Raw genomic sequence first — 24,219 nt, forward strand, 5'->3', positions numbered from 1 at the left:
ACTGTTATTGTAAGCAAATTCAGCCAACGGAAAAAAGTTCTCCCAACTACCATGAAAATCGATTACGCAACCCCGCAACATATCCTCCAGAATCTGAATCACTCTCTCAAATTGACCATCAATTTGTGGATGAAAGGATGTACTATAATCCAATCTTGTTCCCAAAGCCGTATGTAGCGCCTTCCAAAATATCGAAGTAAATCTTGGATCTAGATCAGAAATAATAGACAATGAAACACCATGTAATCGTACAATCTCTGAAATATACAATCTCGCCAGCTTGTCCAAAGTATAATTTACCCGCACAGGAATGAAGTGAGCTGACTTTGTAAGTCTGTCAACAATCACCCAAACTGAATCCTTTTTCGAAGGAGTCATAGGTAAGCCGGTAATAAAATCCATAGTAATACGCTCCTATTTCCATTCCAGAATCTTGATAGGTTGTAACAAACCTGATGGATGTTGATGTTCTGCCTTAACTTGTTGACAAGTCAAAACACCTAGCCACAAAATTCGAAATGTCCCTCCACCGGGGTGCATAGCATATGGACTACTATGAGCCTCAGTAAGGATAGTCTGCCTCAACTCAGCATCATTAGGCACACAATACCGACCTTTGAAGCATAAAACTTCATCCTGATCAAGGGTGTAATCTGAGTTTGTCCCTTGCTCTACTTGCTCTAAAATGGAAAGCAAGGAGCTATCAAGGGGTTACTTAGCCTTGATCTCATCAACCAAGGTTGGCTTAACTTGCAATTCTGCTAACAAAGTGCCATCGTCATATAAATTCATCTTGGCCATTAAAGACCTCAACTCCGATACTGTCTTTCGACTCAAAGCATCCGCTACAATATTAGCTTTACCAGGGTGATAATCAATCACGCAATCATAATCCTTTAGAAGCTCTAACCAGCGACGTTGTCTCAAATTAAGCTCCTTCTGGGTCAGAAGATACTTTAGGCTCTTATGATCCGTGAAAATGTAACACTTCTCTCCATAAAGATAGTGTCTCCAAATCTTCAAGGCAAAAATTACTGCTGCCAACTCCAAATCGTGAGTATGATAGTTACACTCATGCGGTCGCAGCTGACGGGATGCATAAGCCACCACCTTCCTTTCCTGCATTAAAACACAACCAAGTCCTGAGTGTGACGCATCACTATACACTGTAAAATCCTTCCCGGACTCTGGTTGAATCAACACCGGTGCTTGAGTCAAAACCACCTTTAATTTCTCAAAGCTCTCCTGTTGTGCCACACCCCAGTCAAACGGCACATTCTTCCTTAACAACTTTGTCAAAGGAGAAGCAATGATCGAGAAGCCCTCAACAAAACATCGATAATAACCAGCCAAGCCCAAGAAACTGCGGATCTCAGATACGTTCTTAGGTCGTTTCCAATTCATAATAGCCTCTATCTTGCTGGGATCGACCTGAACACCTCGCGCAGAAATAATATGCCCCAGAAACGACAGTTCTTGAAGCCAAAACTCACACTTGCTTAGTTTGCCATATAGACGATGCTCTCTCAAAGTTCGCAGAATGATCTTCAAATGCTCGTCATGCTCTGCCTCAGTACGAGAATAGATCAGAATATCGTCAATGAAGACCACCACAAATTGATCCAAATATGGTCGAAATACCCGATTCATCAAATCCATGAAAGCTGCAGAAGCGTTTGTCAAACCAAAAGGCATCACTAAAAATTCATAATGACCATATCTAATGCAAATGGTCGTTTTTGCAATATCATATCCTTTAACTTTCAATTAATAATACCCCGAACGAAGATCAATCTTAGAGAATACAGTAGCTCCTCGCAATTGATCAAATAAGTCATCAATCCTGGGTAGTGGGTATTTATTCTTGACCGTCATTTTATTCAAGTTCCGATAGTCAATACATAATCTTAACGACCCATCCTTCTTTTTCACGAACAGGACTGGAGCTCCCTATGGTGAAGTACTATGTCGGATAAATCCTCGATCGAATAATTCTTGCAATTGGATTTTCAACTCCTTAAGTTCCTTTGGAGCCATACGATAAGGTGTCATAGAAATAGGTGAAGATCCCGGATAAGTCTCAATCTCGAACTCTACCTCTCTATCAGGAGGTAAACGAGGTAAACCAGGCAACTCCTCTGGAAAGACATCAGGAAACTCGTTAACTGTACGAATCTCTTCGATCGTGGACAATGAACCTTTAGTGTTCAAAATACAAGTAATGAAGGTCTCATATCCCTTCCGGATCATACGATCAATTTCCATCGCTGAAACTATATTGGAGAGATAACCATGCCGTTCACCAATTAACACAAAAGTCCGACCATCTGAAGTCTTCAGAGTAGCCTGCTTGTATTTGCAATCCAGCTTTACCTTGTGTATATTCAACCAATCCATTCCAAGAATTAGATCGAACTCCTCTAAAGGAAGCTCCATAAGATCAGCGAGAAAAATTTCTCCCTGAACCTCGAGAGGACAACGCCGGAATACTTTATTCACTAATACCGCTTGTCCTATTGGACTTGTAACTGTAACAGTATTTTCAGTGTTCTCGATCGGAATCTGAAGATTTCGAGATACTGAGCTCGATACATAGGAGTGGGTGGAGCCATTGTCCAATAGTGCAAAGTATGGAATGGAATAAATAGTAAATGTACCTGCAATAACCTCAGGCTCATCTCTGTCATCACGACGTCTAGTGGCATAAACCAAGGCTGGTTGTCTAGCCTCACAAACTGTTGGCCCTCTATTTTGTTGAGGTCGTGCTCTACTGTCTGTCCTGGACGCTGAACCATGTGTCTTTCCTTGACTACGATCTCTAATTGGAGTATGTACTGTAGTTTGAGAACGCACAGGAGTCTGAGAGCAGTCTGCTCAAACGAAACTAGCTGAGGAAAATCCCTCCGATAATGACCACTAGATCCACACTGATAGCAAAGACCCATCTTCTTACGACACTCTCATGTGTGCTGTTTACCACAATACTCACAAAGGGGCCCTATATAATACGATGAGGAACCGCCTCGACTGACAGCTAAAGGTGAGGATACTGCAGGCCTGAAACGTGTATTGCTTCTCTGAGGGGCCAAAGTACGAGTCCTCTTCCCGGATTGTGCTGATGACTTAACAGGGCCTGAAAATTTCTTAGATCGTTCTTGATCAACACGCTCTCTACCAGAAGCTAAAACCTCCACCTCTTCCGCATCTTTGGCTCTACCCACCAGTACATCAAATATCTCATCCTGATAGGTTACAACTTGCCTACGCAGTTCGTATCTGAGTCCAAGGGCAAATTTACGACATCGATCTCTCTCCGTAGGTACCATACTGAATCCATACTTTAGCAACTTCAGGAACTCGATCTCATATTTAGAAACAGTCATGTCTCCCTGAACTAGGTCTTGAAACTATTATCGTCTCTGAGCTAAGTAGCGCTCTCCCAGAAAACGGCTCTGAAAGCGATCCTTAAAGAAATTCCAGGTCAAACGATCGGTAGGAACACTACTGGACACTGACTCCCACCAAGTGTAGGCATTGCCATCTAACATCGCCACAGCACCCTGATATCTCTTAGTTGAGGCCAAACCCAACTGATCCATGCGTCTCTCTGTATCCTGGAGCCAATCCTCAGCTTCAGTAGGAGCTCCACCTATCTGTCCCCCAAAAGTTCTAACTCCATTGGCAATCAAAGTCTGCGAAATAGAAACCTCATATACAACACCAGTAGCTCTGACTGCTCCCTGTATTAACTGCAGAAATTGTCTACCAAAATTCTCATCCAAAGCAACTCCGGTAGACTCTGACTCAATATCGGTCGCTCCTATGATCGGTGTAGTCATGCCAATACCAGCGGCATGAGGCAGATCCGTTAGGGTCGTAGGAGCATGATCACCTATCGGAGGTAGGGGATCTACCCGTATCTCATCGATCGGATCTGCGAATCTAGCCACTCAACCTCGTCCACGGCTAGTTCGACGACCACGTCTAGCACTCATTTTGATGGATCTCAAGTTTACTACAGAAGATAAAACTTAGGGTTAGATAAGCACTTGGAGTCTCGAACACAGTTAAAAATCTTAATAATTTTGTGACATGGCCTTTGTAACTTGTTTTGTAAAATATTTCAAAACCGTATTTTCAATGTGGACTCATACACAGTCCGAGGGTTAAAAACCAAAAGCTCTGATACCAATAAATGTAACCCCCTAGACCCGGCCTATGCGTTTCGACTAAGTCTAGTGGATCACATTATGATTATTAAAGACATTTTCCGAAACCGTTATTCCATCAATATAAAATCACATTATAAATAACATGAAATTATAAACAAATTATACTATCAAAATCCACCTCGTAAATATAGTACCAATAAATAATAATTTAATTTAAAACATGTCTTCAAATTCAAAATCACAATAAACCGAACAGTAATAGCAAAAGAGTCATCATTATAAAATCCGATATCTTAAATTAAGGTCCATGTCACCAAAATAAAGTCAACTTGCAAGATAAAAACATTACAATCTGATTTACTTCAAGAGATATGTTGATTCTCCAAGTGCTCGAACCGAGGTATCTAACCAACAGTATCTGAAAGGGGGAAAACATTTTCGAAATGTGAGCTAGGCTCAGTGTGTCCCAACATTTCCATAAAATCACAATAGGTACAAATCATAGTCCAGTAATCTCACAAATTCGTAAAAGAGTTTAACTTTTGAAAATCATAGTTTAAACCATTTTCTGGTACACCATCAGTAGTTCCCAAAATTATTTTCCATATAGCTTACTTTATGCACATAGCAAAAAAAAGAAAGCCGACTTAAGGATAGGCTCTGAAGCTTATATCCTTAAGCCCAAGTCAATAAGTCCATATAGCTTACCCTAAGCACACAGCAAAGGAAAGCCGGCCTAATGAAACATCTTGGGGCCCTCAAGAGTCACATTAGGCCCAGTTAGCTTGATCAGAGCTATTCCATCGTAATTCAATTCCAAAATTCAATTGCACCGTGACATAAATTCCATAAATCCAAAAACATGGTAATCATATACCATTTCAAAACAAAAATTAGATAGCAGTCATATTCCATAAATTGTCACATTAAATTGGTGCATCCATAAAACAATAACCAATGAATTCGGTGTACCACATATTAAAACCAATAAAACAGTTCAATAATAAGTAGGGAACACACCTCGACAATAGGTTCAAATAGCAAATCTACTGATTGATGGTTTCACCACGCTCTGCTACAGTTTTCGAACGGGTGAATACTGGCACACGTGGTTTAACTGATCTAGAAGAGTTGGGTTGAGCTGTCGAACGATCGGGAGAGTCTCTAGTACCTTCAAACAATAATATTTTATCAGTCCCAAATCCTATTTAATTGTTCAAAGCTAAACTTCTTAAGTATATATGCATTTTTCGGGTTTGACTATCAATTTAGGGTATTTTGAGTCTGAATTTGGCCAAACGGATTGCGGAATCGGAATCAGGGCGTCGAAAAACATAAAGTATGACTTTCTGAAAATTCAAATTCTTGGTCAAAGTCAAAGTCAACCACTTTGACCATCGATTTGGAGGCCTTCGGGTTCGAATTTGATGAAACGGACTTCAGAAACGGATTCGGGACGTCGAAAACTATCAGAATAGGTATACTCGGAAAAGATTAATGGTCGTTTAATGCTCGGTCAAAGCCATTTTAAGTTTTGGTCAAAAGAAGTCAACGGTCGGGTCGGATCGGGTCAACGGTCAGGTCGGGTCGGGTCGGTCGGGTTGGTCGGGTCGGGTCGGGTCAGGCCGGTCAAACTGGTTCGAACCGGTCAAAACCAGTCGAAACCGGTCAAACCGATCAAAACCGGTTGAAAGCCAGTCAAATCGGTTTCCAGCAGCGTCCACTCTCCCTGCGGCGGCGCGTGTGGCGCGTGAGGCCTCCTCCGGGGCCCTAAAAATCCCGGAAAAATTTCTAAAAATTATTTTGAGCGATTTCGAGATACTTACAACGATCGGTTCAAATTTTTGAACGGCGGAGAGCTCGCTTTCAACTCGGCCGAATCTTTGACTGCTTCACCTCCTCACGTGCCGCCGTCTACGGCGAACAAGGTTGACACCGGCAGACTCGAAACGACACAAGGAACACGATGGTGCAGGAGGTGTCGTAAACGGAGCAACGATCGGCGGTGAATTTAAGATTTTCCCGGCGATAGAGCTAAAATAAACGTCGATACTTTGACTGGAAATTCCCGACGTTTGGCCGCGTTTCGCTTCAATTAAATTGAAGGGTTTGTCCATCGCTCGATGATGAACACAACGGTGGTTTCAAAACGACGATCAGAATTCGGACGGCGTCGGAATCGAGTTTGGAAGTTGTGTGCGTGAGGAATGATTTGTGAAATGGATTTCTGTTTTTCAAAACAGAAATCACGCATATAAACAATTGCCTGTCGATACTCCAATGTTAAATTCAGGGTTTGGTCCCTGAATTTTCTTTAACTCTAAAATAATCTTCAAGTTTTAAAATCTTTCAATTTAATCCCAATTTTCGTCAAATTTTCACAATTAAATCCTTCAATTTCAATTAAATATTATTTTAAAAATCGGGTTGTTACAAGGGGTTCCTTTATTTTTATGATACGTAGGGACGCATGCAATTAACTTTTTTATTATTTACATTGTTTTGGAAAATAAAATATATAAGTTAGAATCCGAACATGTGTCGTGTTCGTGTTTTTTCTTATTCGTTTCTTTTAACGAAAGGAGCTACAAACATCAGACAAAAGGCGGAGAAAAAACACGTGCAAAACTACGTTAGAGAGAACAAACATGTACGAAACAAAACACAGAAGAGACGGTTCTTACAAAATGCTTGGAATGAGACCGGAGAATGAGACTTTCTCATTATAGACGGTTCAACATTTTTTTCCAGCCCAAACATTGTCTTTTCCTCTTCACGAAACAACAGTCTGTTAGGTTATGTCTAAATCAAAGACCAACTATTAAAAATCACCACAACTTCATTTCTCTCATTAATAATTTATGCGGTGTAAACCCTTCAAATAAAATAATCAATTATATCTGACCAATAATAAAAAATCGTATACGACTTCACGTATAACCAGACTTATCACAATATAATTTAGAGTTGATAGATAGATGATTGAAGTGATCAATAATAGAATCGATTGATTTGGAGAGTATATTAAATTATAATTGATTAATATCATAAATAATATAAATAGATATAATTAAATTAAAAAAAACTCAAATATACATATATCATTTAACTAGATTGGATTGAAAACGATTAATCCGAGTTACACGAATATGTCCAGTGATACTCACCTGAGTCCAGAACCCTATAGTTCCTCCAATCGGCCATTTTGCGCGTCTGCACGCGCTACATATTGTCGAGTCGAGTCGAGATGTCAAGACTCAGTACAGTCACCATCAGTCGACTCAGAGTCAGAGTTAACTAAACCCTCTAAAAAAAAATTTGTTTGGGGGGGGGGGGTTGTTTTTCCTCGAGAAAATCAGAAGTCAAAACCTTGAAATCTCTGTTTTTTTTTCAATTCTTTTCCCTCTTTCGCCTACCAAGGTTACTCTCATGACGAAATCTGGTTATATTTGAAACCGAAACGCTTTATTTCTGTTTGTCTCGGCTGACTGCATTGATTCCTTTTTTGCCATTTCACCTAGTTTTGATGATCTCATGTCTAAAGTTCTGTTTGTGTAAACTGCCTGCCTATCTCCGCCACCCGCGTTACGGATATTGCAGCAAGCCAAAACGGTTCCGTTAAAAGAAGAGGAAAATAGAAAATTTTAAGCATTTTAGCCTTTAGTTTTCCCTCGTCTTTTTTTTTTGGTTACATTATAGATTCTATACTGTGCATTCCTATTTCCCAAGATTGTGAGAATTTTGATGATTTCTTGGCCTAAGTTATGTTTGTCTCCTGAGAAACTGCCGGCTAGAATATTTTTTTTCCTCGTAAGTGTTGAACTGACCGGAATATGATGCAGTAAGCTCGGTGATTGTAGTTGTTTGGTCACTGAAACGACACCGTAAAAAGAAGAATAAAATAGAAATTTTAAAGGGTTTTAGCCTTTATTTTCTTCGCTTTTCTTTTACCCCTTTTCGGTTATAGCAGAGGCTTACCGTGCCTCCCTATTTTCCAAGGCTCTGAACTTTTTTAAAGAAAGATTCATTCTGATCTGCTTCTAGGGTTTGGCTTCGTAATGTAAACAGCTTAATGGCTTGTCCTTTTTGCATGTAATCATGGATGCTTTAGCTTTTATTTTTCTTTCTTGAACTTTAATTATCTTAATTTAGTTGTATAGTGTAGGCTTTTAAAGTTAAATGGAAGTGTCCAGTTAGTTATGTATGCCATTTTTTTAATCTTTCTTGCATTTGGTTTACAAATACAACATTTTATTTTCTTGCTGCTACTCTTCTACTTTCATTCCTGGACTGAGTGTTGTTTCCTACCTTAATCTTCCCCAAAATGGGAAAGTGTGGGTTTAAGCGATGATGTCTGCAAGCGTGCAAAACTGATAGCTTATCAAGCATTATGGCACCAAACCCCAGAATTAAGCAGGCCTTCCGCACGATGGAGGAAATAGGAATCAGCAAGGAAAAAGTGAAACCGGTATTGAAGAAGCTTCTAAAGCTGTATGACAAGAATTGGGAGCTAATTGAATCAGAGAATTTTAGAGTTCTTGCTGATGCTATCTTTGAAGAGGACAATAGTAAGGTACATTTTCCTTTGTAATCTGTTTTGGTTTAGTTTTAACTCTTATCACTTGTCGTATATTGGTTTGCTGATCTTTGTGCTTTTCAGGTGCCAGAACATGAAGCAGACAAGAACAGCAATGTATGCGACTTATTTCTCTAACTTATGCTGGCCCTGCATAATATTTCTTGTTTTCCTTGTTCTCCTATATGATGTTGACTGACATGGTTAGACTGCTTTACCTACCAGGAGGAAGATATTGAAGAAGAAGGTTCTGTACCTGATGAGGTTGTACGCCCCTTAAAAAGAAGACGCCTGAGAAAACGTATGATCAGGAATCATGTTCTCATGGAAATGACAGCTCTAATGTGGCTGGAACCATTTTTAAAAAGCCTAAAGTCGAGGAGGATGAACTATTTCCTGTTCCTTTGCAACAACAGCCACTTAAATGTAATGTTGAAAATATAAGGACAGAATCTCTGCCCGCTTCAGTTGGACCTGTTTCATCTCGGCCTACATCTCCTGCTCCTGTTTCACCCCATCAAGGTGGTAGGAATAAAGGGAAGCAAACTGTAGAACCTATTCCTCTGGCGGTACAAGAAAGACCTAATCCAATTCACATTTATCTCAAATGCATGGCAGCTACAAAGGAAAGGAACCTATATCACCTCATGTTGCTTCCGATAGGAATGGCCTCAAGAGAGCATCTCAAGCATTGTGCATTAAAGAGCCAGCACCTGATCCTGGTATTAGTCCTAAAATAAGTTTGCCAGTTACTCATGCTTTGATAATTCCCAAGGAATAGCCGATTAATGATGACATTCCTGCGGATGAGATTCCTATTTCAGTTATTCACCCAGGTAAGTTATTGTAATTCCCATATGAAATGCCTTTTTTATTCCTTAGTTCAATTTTCATTTCAAATCAATATTTGATTAACCTTATGGCAATTCTCTAGAGCTAATTTCATTTAGTCCATTTACATGTTATGGGATTTTTGTAATATGTACTATGAAATGGATAAGCTTATAGTGGATTACTGGATTGTTTATATTTTTCTTAATTCATATGGCTGGCAGGAACAAGTGTTTAAGAATAGTGGAAACGGTCCTTTTGGTGGCCATTCTACAACATTTAGTTTAATCCTTTCTATGCACTTTTTTGTGTCTTGACTCATGAGGGTAGGATTGTATATATAGAAAAAAGGGGCAAAATATTCATGGTTTGTGATTTCCAATTTATCCAAAAAAAATGCATAAAAACAATGGTCTGGAGTGTTCCATATTGGTATATATCCCATGGATTTTTTCATAGTATTTAGGCCTCATATTGTAAACCTGTTACCATAATTTCTGGTTAGAGTTAGACATTCATGATTTCAGCTTGTTTCCCCACAAAGTACTTGAGACAGATGCTTAATCTATTACCAAAGAAAGAGGAGTAGAAATGTAATGCATATATATGCTCTTCTCCATAGGATAATGAAGTTGCAGTCTATACTTGTTCCTTCTTTTACATTTTGGTTGTGCTTTACATCACTGTTAGACAAGGAATTCAATATACGTGCAACCTCTTCAGTTTTATGATTTAATAGTTTGCATTTATGTTATTTTAGTGGTTAGATGTCTGTACTCCAGAAAATATTTCTTCAGTTTCCTGAAGTGGCAGTCCATTTTTGTATTTAATTTATTATTACATTGCTTCTCTTGGCCTCTTGATCTTAAGCATGCTGTCTTTCTGCCAGTGATTCCTTCTCCAAGATGCAGCTTCCCATCTTACTTGTAAATTTTGCTGCTCATATTAGGGGAAGCAGAATACCATAGTGAGGACTCTGTCAATCAATACGTATAAGGATACTTTTTTTGGTAGTTACTTCAATGATTGATCCTAGTTTGTTGCATATAAATACATCTTTGAGATAGAGAATATGCTAATTAACATTTATTACTATTATATTGTTCGATATTAAAATTGTAATTGCTGGCTTTCTTAAGTTTTTTGTTTTTGTTCTGTTTTCTAATGATTTTAGTCCATATTTATTTTACTATTAACACTTTTTTAACAGATTCATTAAACGAAAGAGGTTTTTCAGCGGGGGACTTTTCGACTGCAAAACCACACTGGCAGGAACCTCCAGAATCCTTGCATGCAGATAAAATTGTAGGAGCTGGTGCTTCAGCTTCAATGAATGAGAGGCATAGCAGCTGTGACCTTGCTACTGTTCCTAAAGAAATTCCTTCTGGTCTTGAAATTGCCTCAACACCATTGGGAGAGGTGAAGATTTCTATAAGCTACAATTCTGCTATTGGAAGACCAAATTTCCAATTGCCTAGTGTAGATGAACTTAGAGAACTGATGGAGCAGAGGTGCCTACAGTCATACAAACTCATTGACCCTAATTTTGACGTATTAAAAGTTTTGAGTGATATGTGTGAGTGCATATTGGAATTGGCAACTAATTCCTCTAACAAATTGCAAGACGTTAATGTGATACCGGCTCTTGATATACTGAAGCAAACTCGTGTAAGGGATGTTCTTAATGCTGTGAGCAATACACAAAATGGTTGCTTTCTAGGCAGGATGTTAAACGAATCTTTCAATGTTCAGTGCTCTACAAACGTATGTGTTGACAATGTGGGTGGGAAGGAATTGATGGCTGTTCCGAAGCATGGACTTGCACCTGATGAAATAAGGTGGCTTCATGATGCAATTGACATAACAAGGGGAGAAGAAAAAGTTAAAATATCGTGGGTAAATGAAAATAGTAAAGATTTTCCACCACCGTTTCAATATATATCAGAGAATCTGGTCTTTCAAAATGCTCATGTTAGATTTTGTCTTTTCGGGATTGCAGATGAAAGCTGTTGTCGCACATGCTTTGGGGATTGTCTCTTGTCCCAGCAGTTTTGCGCATGTGCTCTTCATTCTGGGGGAAATTTTGTATATACATCAGCAGGTGTTCTGAAGTAGGACTTCTTAGAAGAGTGTATATCTATGACTCGTGATCCTCATCATACGGAGGTATGATTTTTGTTATTGCTAATTTTATACTACGTTGGTGTGGTTTAGGAAGAAAATAGCTGCAATCAAAAGAAATAAGCCTGAAAAATGGATAAGATAGAAGTTGATACTCTAGAAAAACATAGGGGGTTGTATAAACCTATAGATTTTGAAGTTTATCAATTCAAATAAAATAACAAGGTTTTCTGTAAAGCTATTTTACCCCTTCTACCATGGTTACAAGAAAAATTGTAATCCTAGCCTTAGATTTAAATCTTAAATAACCAATAATCCTAGCCATCTATTTATATGCATCTAATAATTAATAAATAAGACAAATAATAAAATATCATAATAATAAATGAAAAGCTCAAGCTCTTCTAAGGGAGTGAAACTTTTAGGACTCAATAGAGATAGACCGAGATTTCTTTATACGATTCTGATAAAAAGTTGACTTACCTTTATTTTATTCATCGTGCCTTCAAATAAAGATTACAATACTTAAAAGAAAGCATATCAAATTAAATAAGATCCTGTGAAACACAACTATTTTAAGAGTCTTAAAATTTTTCATTCTAATTTCTATCTAACATCTCCTCAGAGTCCTATCTAACAACTATCAACCGACTGGAATAATACTCCCCTCCTGGGAAAAACCATGTCTTCAAGCCTAGAGTCGGGATAAACTTGGCGAAAGGTAGTTTCCTCTAAAGTGGTTGACATTAGTCCGATGCTCATACATCCATCAATCGTCATTGTTGTTGAAACAAAGGCCATTTTAGTAGTTAATGTTGACTATACTGAGAGTGACATTTTCAGCCTGTGAAAATGAGGTTACAGATTGATCGGGCTAATCCTTAAGGATTGAATCACTAAATAGGTGTATAATATATTGTATAAATACCTTGTATCATGGGTTCGCTACATAAGAAAAGTATTCACTTTCAATTTCTATTTTCATCTTGTTTACTTTTCTGTTTCAATAGGACATCAGAGCCAATACACAGATTTAAGGGCTAGTTCTCATTGTTTCAAAATTTTCAAAACCGTAAGAACAAAATTTTTGTACTTACTCATTATCCCTTTTTTCTTCTTTCACCGCCACCCTCATAAGAGTTAGAGCACCATTGTCGGCTAACCCCAAAAGTTTGGTGGTCATCTAGTCTGCGCATAAACCTCGTGCGCTGCCATCAAAGTATTCTATGTTTTTCACACAACACCCACTATGTTAGAATCTTGAGTTTTGCTTGCTGCTGTTGATGTTGCCATATTTCTGGTGTCTCCTTGCTCCCTTGTCTTTGACTGGTTTCGGTTCAAATGTCACTTATTGACTATTTCTTGGTTGCTATAATTATACTATTCAAGGTGTTCTTTGGGTTTGATTTTAACTTTTTTTTTACTAAAATGGTTGAGAACAAGAAAATTGTTTCAGTAGTTCCAATAACTCCTATTTGCGACTTAGGTGGTATTTGTTTTTACTGTTATACCTCTTCAAATCTCTTATATCTGCACCGCGCAGACTACGCGCAGACATTGGGCTTCGCAGATTGTTTATTTTTTAGAAGACAGAAGCTCTTCTAATAACTGCGCGGCGTAGACGTGGCCTTATGTCTGCAGACGTCTTCTAACATCTTCAAAGAGATTTTATATTTAATTTTATATATAGATATTAATTTTAATATTAATTTTTTAAATAAATTAAATATTAATTTTAATATATTTAGATATTTAATTTTATATCATATAAATTATTTTATAAATTATTAAAATTTTATATTTATTTTAATTATTTTGATTTAAGTTTAAATATAATTTTTTTGGATTTGTTATTTTAAATTATATTTAAACTTTTTATACGAAATGTAAGTATTTAAACCACATTGCTTAATAAAAAATGATTTTATTGTTTGATAATTAAGATTTTAAAATATAAAATATAAAAAATTATAAATTATGTTTTTAAAATTTAAAATATAATCACAATTAAATAAAAATAATCATAAAATAATTTGATAAATTAAAAAATATTTTCTAAAAATATCATATAATTATAAAAATAAATTATGAATATATATTTAAAAAAATTTAAAAGTATTACATAATTACATATTTAATAATAGTTTAATGATAATTAATATTTAAAAAAAGAGGTGTATGATTCATTGATTAATAATAGTTTAATGATAATTAATGTTGTTGTGTCATATGATAATAAAATTCAAAATTTAATATTATTATATAACTTTAGATAATTTAATGTTTAAAAAAAATCATATAATTTAATGATCATTTATAAATTTTATTCTATAAAACTTATAAAACTAATAATGCATATGATCATGTGAGACTTATAATAGAATTAATAAGGTGGTGTTTGTTTTTCTAAAAAATTTATTATTGTAGTTGTATGAATTATTTAAATTTCAGTATTATAAAACTAAAATTATTTAAATTTCAGTATTGAAAAACTCTTTTAAGTTTAAAAAAATCAGTTTATTTATATTTTAGTTTATTTTAGCAGTCTGCAGACGTTAAAAAACAAGCAGTCTTCTTCTTACAGACTGTAGACTTTTAGTTCACCTCTTCTGTTGTATATGTCTGCAGATGTCGTCCACAGACTGCAGACCTTTTACTTCTTCAAAAACAAACACCACCTTAATCTTGTAAAACTCAATGGTTGATAATTTCCCGGTAATTTTTTCATTTAAGTGGTAGGGCCTTGATTGGTATCAAAATCTCCAAATAGACTACACTGGAGATGCAGGTAGATTCTAGAAGCTGGTAGAAAGGAGCAGATTTTAGTGTTTTAAAAAAATCAGATCGGGTATTGATCTTTTCGGTCTCTGGTCGTTGATTCAATCGATCTGGTTCAACCTGTCCCACCGATTCAATTATTAAAAATAAGTTAGATTTACTTTTTTGAGATTAAATTGATTTTTTTTCTTCTCCATATAACCTTTTGTACTTGTGAAAATATTTTTAAAAACATTTATTAAAAAAGATGGCATTGCTCCATCTTAAAGCTCAACAAATTAATGCAGAAGTACAGATTAAAAACAATAATAAACTGTTCTCTCTCTTTATGAAAATCATATGCTTCATTCCAAAGCTGGTTTCGTAGAACCATGTGCTATTGCAACCCGATGTCTAAAACCTCATTCAAAATTTAAGCCCCTTTGATTCATGTTCTTTTTAACTTCATGGCCTTAAATCACTGCCTCATCTCCAATTTGAAAAGAAATTGACATTGACCATTGGTTTCACGGCACCAAGATCTAGAAGAAATGAGTTGAGCAACAAGGACGGAACTAAAAAAAGGGGTGGGAGGGGTTGTGCCCCAAAAATTTTAGTCTAATTGCAATTTAGGATCCAATAAGTTTAAATTAGACAAATTAGGCCTTACCCCCAAATTGAGTTCAAATAATTAATAAGCCTTTGTATTTTTGAAGTTCAGTAATTTGGCCCCTCTCAAGCTCTGTCCTTGGTGAGCAACAATTTCTATACCCTAGAGAAGCAAACAATGAAGAAAAAGCAAGCGAGTTTTCGCGGTAGTTGCGACTTTCAGCCTTAACTAAGCAACAAATGCTTAAGCAAATAAAACGTGATAGCAACTAGGGGTGCTTATTGAGCGAGTCGATGGTAAGTTGGGCAGTGCTCGACTCGTGTTCCTTAAAAAAATTTGTTGCTTGACATGACTCATTGCTCCTTAAGCTTGTTAAAATTTGCTCGACTTGTGCTTGTTAAAAAATTTGTTGCTCAACTCACCTCATTGCTTGTTAAGCTCATTAATTTTTTTGGATAGAATAATTAGGGTTTGATTTTTGGGTATAGTAAATTAATAATTTAATATTTTTCTTATCGTTTATTAAAAAATTAATAGATTAGTAATTTAGGAGTAATTATTAATTAGTAATTTAGTAATTTCTTATTATTCATTAGTAAATTAGTAATTATTATTGGATTTTTTTAATGGAATAATTTTTAAAGTAACTACTAAAAATTAAATGAACTACTCGCGAACTTATCGAGTCAAGTTGGACCTTCTTGACTCAACTTATTAAGGTCTCGAGTCAAGTTTGTGTTCGAATCAAATCAATCCAAGTCGAGTATTAATTGAGTCGAGTTCGAACAGCTCGCGAATTGCTCAACCCTTTAAGCACCCCTGTGGCAAACAACAATATTAATTGATGAGGTTGAAAGCGCAGTAGCTTCACCTAAGCTTGTTGCAGATGACAATAATCCCTAAATTCACATTTTTGTTTGTTCTTAACTTAATTTGCATGTTTTTAGGGTTCAAATGTGATAAAACTCTTTGGACATTGGGTAGGGTAGATTGAGCTAAAAATTAACAAAATAAATTGGGCTAAACGTATAAAAACTAAAATATTAAACAAAAACATATATAGACCCAATTATGCGTTTTTTTTTGTTCAGCTCAATCAGTTTTGGTTTTCTAGTTTATGGCGCTTAATAACATTTTAATTCAAGAACGGTTTAATAGCATTGTTCAAATAGTTTAACTAACCAATTCCCAGTTATCCAATTTGGTTTTTACAACACTGGGTGATTTATGATTATTTAATTGGATTAAATAATTAGTGAAATTGTGTCCCTAAATTTGTTTGCAATCTCATTTCTATTATTAAGCTTTGTGGTGAATTAAATTGTTGCTAAATTTCATTAAAAAAATTTGTGAATTCAACACACTGGATTCGGGGAAGGTGTTTGACAGTGTTTAGGGACTCCTCTCCAATAAGAGAAGTTCACACAAGTTGTGCTTTAGAGGAGTTTGGATCAGGTTATGTGAGATTATCAGGGGGAATGAAATGTGATTCCCCCGTTTGGTTTGTAAAGATTCTCAACCTCCGGTAATAAGTTATTCCTAACAGTAGTATTTTGGGGCTTATTACCAGGAGTGTGATTCCCCCCTTCCCTTAGGTATTGTTACATTCTCGGCGTTTTAGACTAAAATTTCCTTATTTTTTAAAAAAAATATTATTCTTTTGTCGTTGAATAAAAAAAATTATATGAAGGTTAAATTGCAAATTTATCCTTAAACTATTTTAGATTTACAAAAAAAAATCATATTAGAATTTTATATGAAGTTCAGGGGTTAAAATAAAATTTTACCCTTTCATTAAACCTATTTATCTTTTCAATTTTGAAAAAAAATTATATAAATTTTATGAATTTAATTTTTTTAAAGAAAATATATAAATTAATTATAGTAGAATTCAACTTGTTAAAAAATAAATATATAATAAGGATAATTTGGTAAAATATACATTCTAATAATCTTTTATTCCTTTAACCAAACACTGTAATCTTACATTCTTGTTAAACGAACTAAACACAACAATGCAAAATTCCCAGTAATATGTTAGGTAATGTTAGATTCCAGTAATCTTATTCCCGCCGGTAATCTTACATTCCGTGAACCAAATGCACCCTTATTGTATGTTATTTGTTCCTCGGTTTTAATTTTATTTCAAACCCAATAATTTTGTGGCATTTTTGCCTGTGTCATCTCAATTTTCAACGCCTTGCAAAGTTGTTTCCAAATTTATTTGAAAGGTCCCATATCTTTTTCTTGTGAAATATGCCAACTTGCAAAATACACTTGCCATGTTTACCCTAACATTAAATATAAACCCTCATCTCCTTTTTCAATCATTCATAGTGACATTTGAGACCTTTAAGAGTAAAAAATACTAATGGGTTAGATGATTCCTCTCATTCATAGATGATTATTCTAGGACAACATGGACTTGCCGTGTATGAGAAAATTTTGAAACTGGTTATTTATTCAAATCTTTTCACACTATGGTTGAAACCCAATCTGAAAGACAAATTCAAGTCCTTAAAACAGACAATGGGAGTGAATATTTTATCACATCCTTAGGCTCTTACTTTAAGGAAAAAGGGATAATCCATGTCAACTCTTGTGTTAACATACCTCAGTGACAAGGAATAGCCGAAAGAAAAAAATAGACATATGTTGGAAGTTGCTAGGTTTATAATGTTTTCTACGAGTGTTCTCAAACAATTATGGGGGACGCCATTCTTACTGTAACCTATCTCGTTAATAGAATGCCTAGCAAAGTCTTAGAATTCAAAAGACCTTGTGATGTTCTCCTATAATAATTTTCTCATTCCAAGTCTATTTCTTCTGATCTTTTGTTCCACCTTTGTTTACATCCATCACCTGTATAGAATCAAACTTGATCCTAAATCTGTTAAATGTGTATTCCTAGGTTACTCATCTAATAAAAAGGGCTACAAATGTTACTCTTCTTTCACTCAAAAAATGTATACTTCAATGGATGTCACATTCTTTGAAAATCAACTTTAATTTACCAAAGTTTTCATTCAGAGGGAGAATTCAAAGGAATTTCAGTTTTGGGACAACCTTCAACGTATTCCATCTTACACTAAACCAGAAACCAGTCAAAAAGACATATTTTCTTCTTAACCAACAAACTTTCCTTCTCAAGACTCTCCAACCAAAACACCATCCAAAAATAAACTTGAAAATAATTATGAACTTCATATCTATACTAGGAGGGTCGACCTACGGAAAATATAAAGCACATCACACATTGTCAAGAACTTGAACAACATTAATTATCCTATTGAGAGGTTTGTGGCCTATGAAAAAATATTACCATCATATCAAGTATTTACTATGTTTCTTGACAACATATAAATTCCAAAAAAAAATAAAAAATCAATGAAGCACTGCTAAATCCAATTTGAAAAAAGCTGTTGAAGAAGAGATTAAGGCCAGAGAAAGTAATGAGATATGGGTACTCACTGAACTACCACAAGAAAATAGTGGGCTGCAAATGGATATTCATTGTCAAATATGAGGCTGATGATAGTATTGAAAGATTCAAAACAAGATTGGTGGCAAAAGGGTTCACTCAATCATATGGAACTGATTACAAGGAGTGTAAAGTTGCAAAGCACATAGTTCGAGTACTGCTATCACTAGCAATGAATGAAGATTGACCTCTTCATTAGTTAAGAATTTTTTTCTAAAAAATGCATTCCTGAATAGAGATTTTGAAGATGTGTACATGGGATACCTCTAGGTTTAGAAAATTCCTCAAATGGCTACAACGTACGTAAGTTAAATAAATCACTGTATAGCCTGAAACAGTATCCTCATGCATGGTTTGACATGCTTACAAAAGCTTTAATTAACTACGACTAGTCAGTGTCAATAAGATCACACATTGTTCTTGAAGGTTTCATCAAAAGGTAAAAATACCATCTTGTTGTTTATGTTGATGATATTATAATAAATGGAGATGACCTTAAAGAAATCAGTAGCCTGAAAAGTCCAACTTCTTGTTGATTTGAAATCAAAGATCTTGGCACTCTCAAGTATTTTCTAGGGATGGGGGTTCCTTAATCCAGAGATGTGATTTTGTTCTCGCAAAGGAAAATATTCTGAACTTGCTGACAGAGACCGGTAAGCTTGGGTATAAACCAGCAAAAAACCATGAATCCCAACTTATAGCTGAGAGATGGATTTTGAATTAATAAAGAATAATACCAAAAGTTAATGGGGAAGTTAATTTATTTATCCCATATGAGATTGGATATTTGCTTTTCCAGTAGGTATTGTCAGTCAATAAATGAATGACCCTAGAGAAGAGCATTTAGAAGCAGTCAATGGAATCTTCATGTATCTCAAAGTAACACCTGGTTATGGTTTAATTTTTAAAAGAAGTGAAAGTCGAGAAGTTGAAATATACTGATGCAAGTTGGGTTTGGAGATCTAATTGAAAGGAGGTCTACAAACAGCTATTGCTCCTTTGTTTTGGGGTAATCTTATTACATGGAGTAATAAGAAGCAATCAATAGTTTCAAGAAGTTGTGTTGTAAGTTGAGTTTCGAGCACGTGCACTAGGAATATGTGAAGGAATGTGGATTTAGAGATTATTGAAAGAGTTAACGGTGGATTTTAATGATCAATTCAAGATACAAAGTCACAACCAATCTTTCATAAGCATTGCTAAGAATCTTGTTAATCGATACTGAACTAAGCCTGTGGAGATTTATAGAAACTTTATTTCAGAGAAAGTCAATAATTTTGCTGTCAAATTGAACTATGTTCCTATTCAGATGCAACTAGCTGACATCCTCACCAAAGCTCTTCCAAAAACTAGCTTTGATGGATTATGTCGCTGGGATTATACAACATATACTCTTCAGCCGGAGGGGGAGTGTAGAATGAATCCAGATTTAATATGTATTTTATTTTATTAAAGTTGTCTTTCATGATTAGGTTTATCTAGTTAGGAGATAAGATAGATATATACTAAGATGAGACTTTTAGACAAAGATGTAACCTAGTTGGACTCCTATGTAAACACTAATCTAAATAGGACTCCACTGTGGTATACGCAACCTATATAACCAGGCTGCTTACTCACATTGTTGGAATGAAAAGAAAAATACTTTCTCTTCCTGTAAACTATCTCCTCTTTTTCAGTAATTTCACCTGCGATGTTTGGGAAAATCATTCAAGGTCTTCAAAAAGAGCCTGAAACCTTTAGGAATATCTAGAGAGAGACGAAGATATCTTTTTAGGGTTTTGATAAAAATTTGAATTGACTTTGTTATAACCATTGTCCCCTTAAGTAGAGATTACAACAATTAAAGTATTGGAAATTGAGTTTGTAGGGTCGCCCAATGGGCCTATGTAAAATTCGATTTGGATTAATCGATCAATAGATGGATACCGGTGATAAATTAAAAAAAGTATATCAAGCTAAATAAAGTCCTACCAACCACTTCTTCTAAGCATCCACAACTCTTAAGGATAACTGATAATACTACCAATGATAAAGCTCTTGTTTCTCACAATATAATGAATGACAACCTTTCCATAACAACATTTGTATATATATTGAAGTTATTTCAGGTCGATTAATATGCATATTGGTCTCTTTAGGAGTTAGTTGGATTGATATTTCTTTCTTTTTGGGGTATTAATTACCTAAATTACTTGAAGTTTAAGTAAATATGAGTAACTCATTGAGAGAGATTTTTAATGAGGCCTCCTACTTCTATAAATATATATATATATATGAGTAACTCATTATTAGTTACCTTTTTCTCGAGTAACTTTGCTACAGATTCTGAAATAACATGTAAGTGGGATATATTATTAATTTCTTGTTTATGCTGTGGGTTAGAACTGTAAATTTTCAGTAGTTGTTTATTTGACCATCCTTTGCAGATTGTGGGAACTGTAAATCTACAGTAAACTGATGATTGTTGAGCATCCCTTTTTTAAAATAATTTAGAAAATGATTCACGTGGAAGATTTTACAATCTCCTCCCCCACGAGAAAAATGAAAAAAGTCAACAATTGTATTGATCATTAAGGCAAACCGTTTTCTATATTTATAAGGAACTGAAAAGTAATTACTTCTTTTTAGTCATCTAAAGAACTATTTTCCTGATTCCTTTGGGTATGATTTTGCAGTCAAAAGATCCAGCACTATCTGTTTGCACATTCAGTATCCTGAATGGCCTGACCATGGAGTTCCCACTGACACCCTTGCTGTCCGTGAAATCTTGAAAAGACTATTACAAGTACCAGTAAGTATTGGTCCAATACTGGTGCATTGCAGGTACAACTCGTGTTTATTTTTTAATATATGGGTCAAGGGTTAAGTCTGTTATTTATCTGCCTGAGACAATTTCTCTCTGTCTCAGTGCAGGTATCGGGAGAACTGGAACATACTGTGCAATTCATAACACTGTCCAGAGAATCCTCATCGGGGACATATCTGCGTTAGACCTTGCTAATACCGTATCTATATTCAGGTCCCAGCGCATTGGAATGGTTCAAACCTTGGTATTACTTCCACGTCTAGAAATTCAGATTTTAATTTGAGAACATCTGATTGCCATACACTATTTCAAGTTGCTAAGCTATTAGGATACAGCAAGTTCCTTAAAGTATCAAGAGCCATATGGAAATCATGGTCAGCACTAATGCTAAGGATGCGAGAATTTTATTAGGGACTTTGCAGCAATCACACCAAAAGAGAAAAATAAGCAACAAATTACTTGGTTCATTTATGCATTACAATACAATGTCTTTGGCTTATTGGTTAGAAACATTTTAAGCAATTATTAAAGATATCTTTGCATGTACAGTATAATTGCATCAAAAGGCTCTTCTGAGAGCTGTTATAAGTTTTGCACCGTTTGCTGTTATGTTGTAGAATTTCATGAAAGAATTCATCTTTGGCAAGTAATCATACTAGCCACCGAGAACTTGGAGCTTGAATAGTTCCCCCACCTCTTCCAGCAAGGGCTGGCTTTTAATCCTGAGTTCCTTTGTACCCAAAAGAGAGAGCGAGAGAGAGAGAGAGAAGAGATTAAACATCAAGATTATTTCATTACTCAATGTTTTATTGCTCGTTATGTTAGCACACATTGTAAAGGATGGGACTAGGATAGCTCTTTGGTCCTATCTTCATAATGAGAAGCCCATTATGTTAGAATCAACAAGGAGAAATAGGTTCAGATTTTGTTATGATGAGAGTGTTTGAACATGCTCATTTACTTTTTAATTTTCACCTTTCACATTCTTGTTTTCTAACTTGCTAAGTTTTGACTGACTCTCTACATACCATTTAATAGGATCAATATATTTTCTGCTACAAAGCTATTGTTGATGAATTGAATGACCTCATCTCAGACTTCAGCGGTGAACACAGTTCAAAATGGTACGTTCATGAAGTCCATTGAATTTGTGAGTTATTGCTGATCACTTAACTCACTATTTTAGGTTAAAAAATTGCCCCCTTTGTTGAAACGTGATGTAATAAGTTATAAAATATATTTGCTAATTTATATTTTCTGGGGTTAAATTGGCAGCTAGATGTCCCAACCAAAGCTGATTCCTGGTAAGGCTTCTAGAAATGAGCTATTTGCTTATTTCTCAACAGTTGGAGAACTGCATATTCAATGACGTTTCTTGCATATATTTTCTTCTAAAGTGTCTTGGGTTGACATGGCAATACTGGAAATAAATAGCACTGCTAATCAGTTGACTTTATTTTCATTGTTGCCGAAGTTGGTAGAAAAATTAGGAATATGAACAAAACTAAACTGTTTTACTGAGACATGACTCCATTCCTCACCCTGATCGTACTTGGCTCTGAACCACCGAAAAGAATAAGATATATTTCTTTCACAAGCACTGAATTCTGTTAATGTGATTTGTGGTCTACTTGAAATTCAGTAGCTGTCCACAATGTTGGAGAAACTGCAAGTATTGTTTTCTTTGAACACTCCACTGAAATAGTTGAATTTCGAGGTTTGTTTCCATTCATGGAATCCATTTGGTTAGAATCCCCGATTGTTTAGTCTAGCTTGATCACAGATTTATCCATGAACTCCTGGAATCTGTTTTCGTTAAGGTGCTTAGACACAAGGAGAGGGGCTGAAGGGGCGGTCACTCTTAAAATTTTTCAAATTCTCATATAAATTAAGTATTTTACTTGTATTTTCTATTAAATATATTTTCGTCCCTTAAATTTTATAAGTTTATCTATTTAGCATAACATCTTGCGTCAGTCTAAATTGTCCATTAATATGAACGTGAAGTGTGAGTACTGATACCTTTACCAGGCAGCTCATGAGGTCAATCTTTAGACATTTATGAATTCAACGGCTTGACCAAATACGCTAACACCATGTCAACCATCTTGCCATATTCAAAGAAATGAGCTCACCAAGAATTACCACAAATTTCAAGAACGTGAAAATAAGCAGCAATTCCAGTATATGTGTAAGCATTGGTGCAAACAAAATTAATTTTAAAATTATTTGTTGACTACTTTTCATCATATTGCTCGCAATTATACGTTATTATACGAGATCACTGTCAAGTAAAAAGATGGGGATAAAACAATTCTGTGTAGATAGAAGTATCTAGGATTAATACACTGATCAGCAGTTAATTATTAATATATTTTATTTTAATTATCGATCTTTTAAAATAATTATTATTAATAAAGTTACTGACGAAAATACTGACATGATAATTGAAAGATTAATATAATTATTATATATGTGATCTTTATTATATTCATATTTTATCATTTTATTTCTAATTTTAATTTTATTTAAAAAAAATTAACTCTCTAATTAGGAGATGATATGTGTCGACACATTATTATGACACGTGTCATCATCTTGTTAGAGTGAAAATGAACTTGTAATATGCACACGTGTCACCACATGAAAAATATTGTGTGCGTGAGATAAAATTGAAAAACACGCGTTGAAAATATAATAAATAACTAAAAGTCTTATGTTATCGTGACGATTTTCAAAAAATATTTAAAAAAATATATAATTTATAACGTGAATTTCATGAAAATTATATAGAATTCGTTACGAGAATATGTTAAGTTTTAATTATTTATTATATTTTACGAAACTCATCACAAGTACATA

General features: G+C 35.1%; 1 pseudogene; it reads left to right on the forward strand.

Annotated features, from left to right (window-relative positions):
- Positions 1 to 8,303: 8,303 nt before the first annotated feature.
- Positions 8,304 to 22,946, forward strand: LOC120195228 (annotated as a pseudogene).
- The last annotated feature ends 1,273 nt before the right edge of the window (positions 22,947 to 24,219 follow it).

This window comes from Hibiscus syriacus, unplaced genomic scaffold, assembly GCF_006381635.1.
Source record: "Hibiscus syriacus cultivar Baekdansim isolate YM2019G1 unplaced genomic scaffold, ASM638163v2 tig00004620_pilon, whole genome shotgun sequence".
In the NCBI taxonomy this organism is placed as follows: domain Eukaryota; kingdom Viridiplantae; phylum Streptophyta; class Magnoliopsida; order Malvales; family Malvaceae; genus Hibiscus; species Hibiscus syriacus.